This window comes from Nicotiana tabacum, chromosome 9, assembly GCF_000715075.1.
Source record: "Nicotiana tabacum cultivar K326 chromosome 9, ASM71507v2, whole genome shotgun sequence".
Taxonomy (NCBI): Eukaryota; Viridiplantae; Streptophyta; class Magnoliopsida; order Solanales; family Solanaceae; genus Nicotiana; species Nicotiana tabacum.
This window is the reverse complement of record NC_134088.1, coordinates 7,178,297-7,187,003: the sequence shown is the minus strand read 5'-3', so window position 1 is coordinate 7,187,003 and position 8,707 is coordinate 7,178,297.

Below are 8,707 nucleotides of genomic sequence, written 5' to 3'. Positions count from 1 at the left end.
ATCAGAGTTCCAAGAACTTCCGGGATTGGTAACTTTCTGCACCCTGCTTTGACAAATGACCTGGACAGGCGTGGGACTGGTTTAGGAAGGATCCAAACTCTTTTCTTCAATTTGCGGGCTCGCTTCACATCCGCTGCGGTGGGCTTGAATCCCAACCCAAAAGTTTCCAGGTTCTTGGGCAAAGAAACTGGTTGGATCATTCCCTGCAGGTCAACCCCCAGACCTTTCCCTGGTACAAACCCGTTATTCAACATTTCTGACGCTATCATGACGGTTGCGGCTGTGATTCTGGGAAGTGGAAGGCCCTTGCCCTCAGGAATTTTGTCCACCGAGACTGCATCGAAAACCTGATAAACCCATGGGCCCTTATCATCGTCAGTTTCTATGAAGGGCACAATAGTATCACTGGCGGCGTGTGTGCCGTCATCCCCCTGTACCACAATCTCTTGTCTATCCCATTCAAATTTGACCACTTGATGTAGCGTAGAAGGCACCGCCTTAGCTGCGTGGATCCATGGTCGCCCCAACAAAAGATTGTACGACACTGCCACATCTATTACTTGAAATTCCATGGTGAACTCGACTGGGCCAATGGTTAGTTCCAGTACGATATCACCTACTGTGTTAATGCCGCCCCCATCAAAGCCTCGGATGCAGACACTGTTCTGGTGGATCCTGTCATCAGCAACCTTTAGCTTGTTGAGAGTGGCCAAAGGACAGATGTTGGCACTGGACCCATTATCAATTAATGCTCGAGTAACCACCGATTCTTTGCACTTTACCGTTAGATAGAGTGCTCTGTTGTGTTCAGTACCTTCTACTGGTAACTCATCGTCAGAGAATGTCACTCGGTTTACTTCAAAGATCTTGTGCGCTACTTTCTCCAAATGGTTTACTGAGAGCTTGTCCGGGACATAGGCCTCGTTCAGGATCTTCATTAAGGCCTGACAATGATCGTTTGAATGGATTAACAAGGATAGCAATGAGATCTGGGCTGGGGTCTTTCTCAATTGCTCTATAATCGAATAATCCTGAGCCTTCATCTTCTTCAAAAATTGCTCTGCTTCTTCCTCCATTACAGGTTTCTTTATTGTTTCAGGATTGACCCTTCTCAACTCTGCGGGGGCAAAACACCTTCCCGATCGAGTTAACCCTTGTGCTTCGCATACGTCTTCCACAACCTCCTTCCCCTTATGTGTCACCGTCACTTGACTGTAGTTCCACGGCACAACCTTCTCACTTGTCATCGGCAACTGTATGACTGGCTTGATAGCAACTGGTCCCACATGGACCCCTTTTACTACCAACCTTGGTTTGTTTGCTACTCCCTGCAACACTGCGCTGACTGACTCTGGCCTCTTCGCAGTAATAGATGACCCTTTCCCTGCTATCACAAAGGGCTTGTCATATACCTCTCCCGACTGTACCACTGCCTTTCCACTGGTCGACTCTTCATTAGTACTGACGCGAATCATCATTACCGTTTGTGAGGGTGTTTTTGGTTTCCCTCCCTCGTGCACTAATTCGATCATGTGAGCTTCATGGTGCACCGGCAACGGATTTTCATTGATGTTGGGTGCCCCTGGTGCCTGAACCTTGATCCTATTTGTGTCAATAAGATCTTGTATGGCAGTCTTCAACCTCCAACATTTCTCAGTATCATGCCCGAGAGCACCCGAACAGTATTTGTAACTCACTGAATGGTTCAGATTTTCGGGGAGGGGACTTGGAAATTTGGCTTCAACTGGACTTAGTAGGCCTATCTGCTTCAACTTGTGAAACAGAGTAGTATAAGTTTCTCCCAACGGGGTGAATGTTCTTGGCTTCTGCATCCTTTCATTCCTGAAAGCTTGATTTCCGCGGAAGCTCGGTCCTGAAGGATTCCTGTAGGTCCTCGGTGGCGGATACGTGTTTTATGAAGGTGAATGTGTGTTTTGTGGAGGTGGAGATGTATATTGGGGAGCCGGTGCACGCCATTGCGGACGAGCCGGAGGCTAGGTGTAAGTTTGGGCGTGATGGACGGAAAAATGTTGTTCTTGTGGTGGGTAGTAGGGTTGTGGCAGGCTATATGGGTAGTTTGGCCTATGGGGTCGGGGTTGGTTGTAGTGTGGTTTGCCGGACCTAGACCAACTGCTTGCCTCAATCATGGCAATTTCTTCTTTCTTCCTCCTTCCCAGCGCACCTCCCGTGCCGCTCTGAATAGCCTGGGTCGTTGCCTTGAGCGCTGAGTAATTTAGGATTTTGTCAGACCTCAGACCTTCCTCTATCATGACCCCTATCTTTACTACTTCATTGAAGGATTTTCCAACCGTCGTCACCAAGTGACCAAAGTAAGTTGGATCCAGTGTTTGTAAGAAATAGTCCACCATTTCTCCCTTTCTCATGGGAGAATCAACTCTGGCTGCTTGCTCTCTCCAGTGAAAACCGAACTCACAAAAGCTTTCCCCAGGCTTCTTTCCGGTCCTCAGCAATGTGAGACGGTCAGGGACTATCTCGAGATTGTATTGAAGGTGACCCGCGAAAGCTTGCACCAGATCATCCCAAGTGTACCATCTGCTGGAATCTTGCCTGGTATACCATTCCAGTGCCGATCAAGTTAAGCTTTGACCGAAATAAGCTATCAATAGCTCATCTTTGCCGTCTGCCCCTCTCATTTTGCTACAAAAGCCCCGCAAATGTGCCATGGGATCACCGTGCCCTTCATATAAATCAAACTTAGGCATCTTGAACCCAGCCGGGAGTTGGACATCCGGGAAAAGGCATAGATCCTTGTAGGCCACGCTGACCTGGTTGCCCAATCCGTGCAGGTTCCTGAAGGATTACTCCAGGCTTTTGAACTTCCTCATTACCTCATCTTGTTCCGGGACCTTAACCGGCTTTTCAATCTCTGTCGGTACCTCCAAGTGAGGATTGTAAGTATGGGGTTCTGGTGCATGGAATGTGGGCTCAGGGGGATAGTATTGCGTATCGTGAGCCTAAAACAATGGCTCGCTGGTTGATCTTTGCAGGGTGGCTGATGTGGGTCCCACAAAAGTGGGAACGTTTGGTATTGGGAGAGGTTGATGGGGTGGTGGAGTTTGGGAATCATGGGGGCTTCTCTCCTGAAGACAACGGTGATTCGGGAGGCTGGTTGAGGGGCTGGAGTGAAGGTATTCCGGCATGGGCCCCAGCGGTTCAGGGCTCTTTTGTGCTTTGGCTAGAGCTAACTGCATTGCATTCATCTCTAGTCTCATCCTTTCTATCTTTTCCATCGCTTCTTTTAACAACTGGCTCAACGGCCTTTCTTCCTCGGTACTATTTTCTGAAGTAGTCATGCTCGTTGTTACCGGTCCTTTGGATCTGGTTTGGTAAGGGTGTGTTGCCAGAATGCTTTAACAACTAACTGTCTGGATGTGGAAAATAACAAACTTGTTAGCGTTAGAGTTTAACAGATTTGATAATAGCACACTGTGGATGCAATGCTCCTAGGCAATAAACCATTTCTAACATGCTTTGCTTCAAACACATGCGTCATCCCGGCTTGCTTATTTGCCCTTTTAAAGTACTTTGGGAACCCCTGTATTTTATCTTTATATTTTTCTTTTTCTCTTTTTTTTTCTTTTTAATGGCGGTCGAATCTTATGTGGATTGCCTACGTATCACGTCCCCGCATGAATCAGACCGGGCGTAGTTCTGCCACAAAGTAGAGACACACACCAATTCTTTTGGAATCAATTAATTCATCACCAAAATTTGCTATTACAAATTACTTCAAACAAAGAACAACAATAGTACAGATTCCAAAGTTCTTAACCCGACTTGATTAAAAGAAAAGAAAACAACATATGGGAAGACACCAAAGCCAATTAAGCAAGACTCGAACAAAAGATTAAAATTCCAACTTAGGGGCCCGCGAGGCATCATTCGGCCTTTCCGCGGTCCTTGGTGTAAGGTCTCTCTGCAAGCTCTTCAACTCATTCATCATCCGGTGGACGCAGCCCATGATGGAAACAAGGAGGGTTTTCCGAGGTATTTGCTCACATGCTAGGCATCTCATGTAGATGTAGTGCCCAATCTCATCAATCCTTCCTCGAATGATGTCCCTTTCAACGAACAATTGCTCTATTCGCCGGTTTTTTAATCCCAGTGCTTGAGCATTGTCGGCAAGTCAATCCTGGAACATCTCCATTTGTCTTTCCATTCTGGTCATTGTATCGTAACAGCGTCTTCTGTCGGCTTGGGCATCTCGTACTTGTTTGAAGATTCGCTCCTGAAGAGTGGAGTTCGTTTTCCTTAATATCCCGATGCTCATTTCATAATCCCTTATGACTTGTTGCAGACGCTGCCTCCGGGCAATTATACCTTTTGCCCATCTGACTTTTATTCTTGCTATGCAAGCTTCCGATCTCTCTAATTCTTCTCGGCTTTTGCCGACTTGATCCCTCAACTCTGCTATCAACCTTTCGTTGGAGCGATGTTTTTGCCGGTCGCTATTACTCTTACTGACTTGGCGAATGTGGGCTTTTAGTGTCTGGTTTTCTTTGGCTAATTTGTTCTTTTCACCCCACTCGGAGGCGACTTGTATGTTGTTCTCAAATATAAGCCTTTCAACTTGTTGCTTTAGTTTTCCGATTTCAGCCCGATAGCCCTCCTCCCTTTTTAACCAGCCCCACTGTGCATGCGACGATTCCGCAAAGTCTTGGACGTGAGCTCTCTTAGTTGGTCTCTGGTGCTCAAGCTCTCTTCTGTACCACGTGAGGTATTTTGGTGACACTTCTCCCTTGGCCCGATCTTGTACACAAGTATCTACTTTCAGGGTTTGACATTCATTCCAGATTCTCCGAACGACTGCTTCAGGGAACTGCCCACCAGGCCCGATTTCGACTACCTGGCCGCTGAGATCCTCTTCCTTTGGGACTATTTGGTATCGCCCTAACTGTCTCAACACTCTGCATGGCGCGTAGGGCTGGATACTTTGGAGACCCATCAACAACAAATGAGATTCGGTGGCTGACATGTGTATGATTTCATCTATGGGTAGCCACCCAAATGCCCATTCTATCTGGTTTGCTGAAACAGAGTGCAGTAGCGTGACCCATTCGGTGACCCCTTCTAGTAGGCTGAACCCGTCGACCCTGGTGGGAAACTCTTCTATACAAGTCTTTTGTGATGACCCATATTTCAGAAACTGAGGGCGATGACATAGATGCTCTATCATCCACATTTGCAGTAGTATATTACATCCCTCAAAGAAACCTCCTCCGGTTTTGCAAACAGTGAGTGCGCGGAAAATGTCTGCTATTATCATTGGTGCCAGAGTGCTGTTGTCTTGCTTGAGCAAAGTGCTGACGACCCCAGCGATTTGTATGTTAATTTTCCCGTCCTTTCTAGGGAACACCAGAAAACCCAGAAAGGATATCATAAAAGCAATACATCTATGCCTCTCCCATTTCAACCGGCTTTCCCCACTGCAAATCTTACTCTCGGGATTGTTGAATCCTCTAAGATGACCGTACCTATCGTACAGAAATGCCATACTACAAAACCCTTTTGCTAACTCCGGGTTGTGTACCGTTCTGCGGATCTTTACGGTGTCTAAGAACTTGTGTATGGTCACAGTCCTTGGTGCAATGAGATACTGTTCTTTCATAGGGATTTTAGGACATCCAATGTACCCTGCCAGCTCTTCCAGCGTCGGGTGAGCTCAAAGTCCGAGAAGTGAAATACATTGTATGCCGAGTCCTAGAATGAAATTAAAGCCCTGATAATGTTCCCTCACGGATCGATGTCCAGCAATCCAACCAAATTTCCCAAGTATATTTTGACTGTATCTCGCCCTGATTCTTCTAAGTCGTTTCACCACATGTGTAGGCCCAAAGGAACTTTGTTTATAATGGCCTCAGATGAACTCTTACTCGTGCTCATTCTGCACATTTATTAAGGTGATTTTAGACGAAAGCAAAAATCTTTATTTTGACTCCACAACATTTTTCCGTTTTTTTCCTTAATTTGGGGAAAGCAAAACTGACTTTCCCGATACGGCCTTTCATCTCTTCAGGGGTGAAGATTTTAAGGCCGTGGTACTTTAACCGGTCAAAAGGTAAGAAAAATGGCCAAAGGCGGCTGTTTGTGCGAAGCCAAACTTCCGTCGCCCCTTTCGGGAACATTCGGCTATTCCCGCAAAATGGCCTCACCCGCCCCTTTTTTTGAAAGAAGCAATATATGTATATATATACATGTGTATATATATATATATATATATATATATATATATACATATATATATATATATATTTTATTATATATCATTATTGGCAAAAGCGGGGAGTTGGACCCGATAAGGGTTGCCTACGTATCCCACATCCGGTGAGAATCAAACCGACGTAGTTCGGGTAAGAAAATTATCTAAATCACGGATCCCATTCTCTTTCTCAAAAATCAAAATTATTTGGACATTGGTCTTTCCCAAAATTATTATATCATTTTTTCATTTTCCCGTTATCACCCACCGGTCAACATGCAAATTCGAAGCAAATTAAATGCGCTAACAGACAAGATGCCACAAGATGGTCTTTTTGTTCCAGGTTGCTATTCCTAGACGGGCCCAACCCCTGTGTTGAGCCCCCTAAGTCCGATGCAACATGATGCAAATAAGCGTTTTCCTACTAGGGATCCGGCATGAAGTTATGTTTTACTAAGTTTCAAACTGGGCTTTGTTCTAGACCTGGCTTACCCGAGCGGACAACTCGAGTCGAGGAGGGGGCTACGTACCGGGGACCCGCGGGGTCGTCCGACTTTGTAACTTATCCGAGCCTCTTTCTACTTGGGCATGACACTAATAGAATAGGGAGTCTCGACCAGCGAGCTTCTCCCCGGAGGTAAGAAGAGAAGGGTTTCGGCACAATTTATATACAGTTCAGATAATATCAAAGCGGTAAAAGAATCATTTAACACATTAGGTATATATCATGTAGCAGAATCAGATAAAACCAAATATAACAATTTATCTAAGCTCGAATTTCTAACCCTGAACCAGAGATTCTGGGTCAACATCCCCAGCAGAGTCGCCAGAGCTGTCACACCTCCTTTTTCCGCCCCCGCGGGGGCGTAGGGGTTTTTTTCCAGTTAAAGGACAATCGAAACGGGATTTGTTTGTTTATTTCAGAGTTGCCACTTGGGAGATTTTAGGGTGTCCCAAGTCACCAATTTAATCCCGAATCGAGGAAAAGAATGACTCCACATTACAGTCTGCGTACCAGAAATCCGGATAAGGAATTCTGTTAACCCGGGAGAAGGTGTTAGGCATTCCCGAGTTCCGTGGTTCTAGCACGGTCGCTCAACTGTCATATTCGGCTTGATTATCTGATTTTATACAAGTATGAACTTATGTGCAAAATTTAACTTTTAACCGCTTTTATCATTTACTGTTATTTTTATCACGAATTGCAACATCGTGGAAACATATCTCAAACCACGTCACAATCAATGTACCCGTGATTATTGACACATCTCGACTCTGTTGAGATTTGGATTTGGGTCACATAAATGTGCACCCGAGTTTAAGAAAATTAAATTATTAAAGGCGCGCCTAAAGTGACTAGCGTATCATTTACTTTGGGTAGGGCCATGGAATTTTGCTAAACGGTCCATCCCGAAGTCTAAGAAATTTTAAAATCAAATATTTACTGAGGGCCCCGCAATTTTGTATTTTTCATTCGGCGAGGATCATCTCATTCTTATTTTTCTTTAAAAGGAATTTGCAACGTCATGGACACGCATCTCGAACCACGTCACAATAAATGTACTCGTGATTAGAGACGCATTTCGATTCTGTTGAGATTTGGATTTGGGTCACATAAATGTGCACCCGAGTTTAAGAAGGTGAGATTTATTAAAGCGCGTCCTAAAGAGACTAACGTATTGGTATTTTGGGAAAAACCGTGAAATTTGCTAAACGGCCCGTCCCGAAGGCTAAAGAATTAAAGCAATACATTTTGTGAGGGCCCCGCAATCTACGCGTTTTATTTGGCGAGGCTCGTCTCATTTTTATTTTAAAAGGATATCCTAAAATGACTACATTTTCTCTATTAAATCCGTCTCTGGAATAAAACAATCGGGAAGTACTTTTCAATTACCTGCTCGCAAAATGTGATAACCAGCTGATTGGATCGGAAAAGTAGACATGCATATGGCAACCTTGTTCATCGATGGGCAAACGTATGAGGTTCAGTTAATTATTCCATACACGCTTAACACTTAAAGGCGAAAAGACTGAAACTGACCCTATCTAACTTAGGTGATACCACTACATGTTTCAGGCGACATTTATCCAATAACATGACCTACGCGATTTTTATCTTTTTGCGATAATCCAAACTGCCTAGCATGCCTTTGAAATATACATTATCTACTGATGAACCAAGGTGAAACAAACGCGATTACTGCATTATCATTCTTAACCGACCCTATGTGAAACCATTGTTGGCCGAACATCACTACTACACCACCAGTTTCTTCTTGATTAACATACACCGACAAATTACTGGACCAAACTCTTATAGACTGAAACCTGTTCCATTACACAGTTTGGAGGTCAAACTTTACATGTCGGGTATACAGAATGTTCTAAACTGCAAACAGCAAAAAAAAATCACTACACTAAGTTCAGACTGCAATTCTTCTTATACTCTTATTCATGCTCCAAGTTCATCATTACACCAGTGAAGTT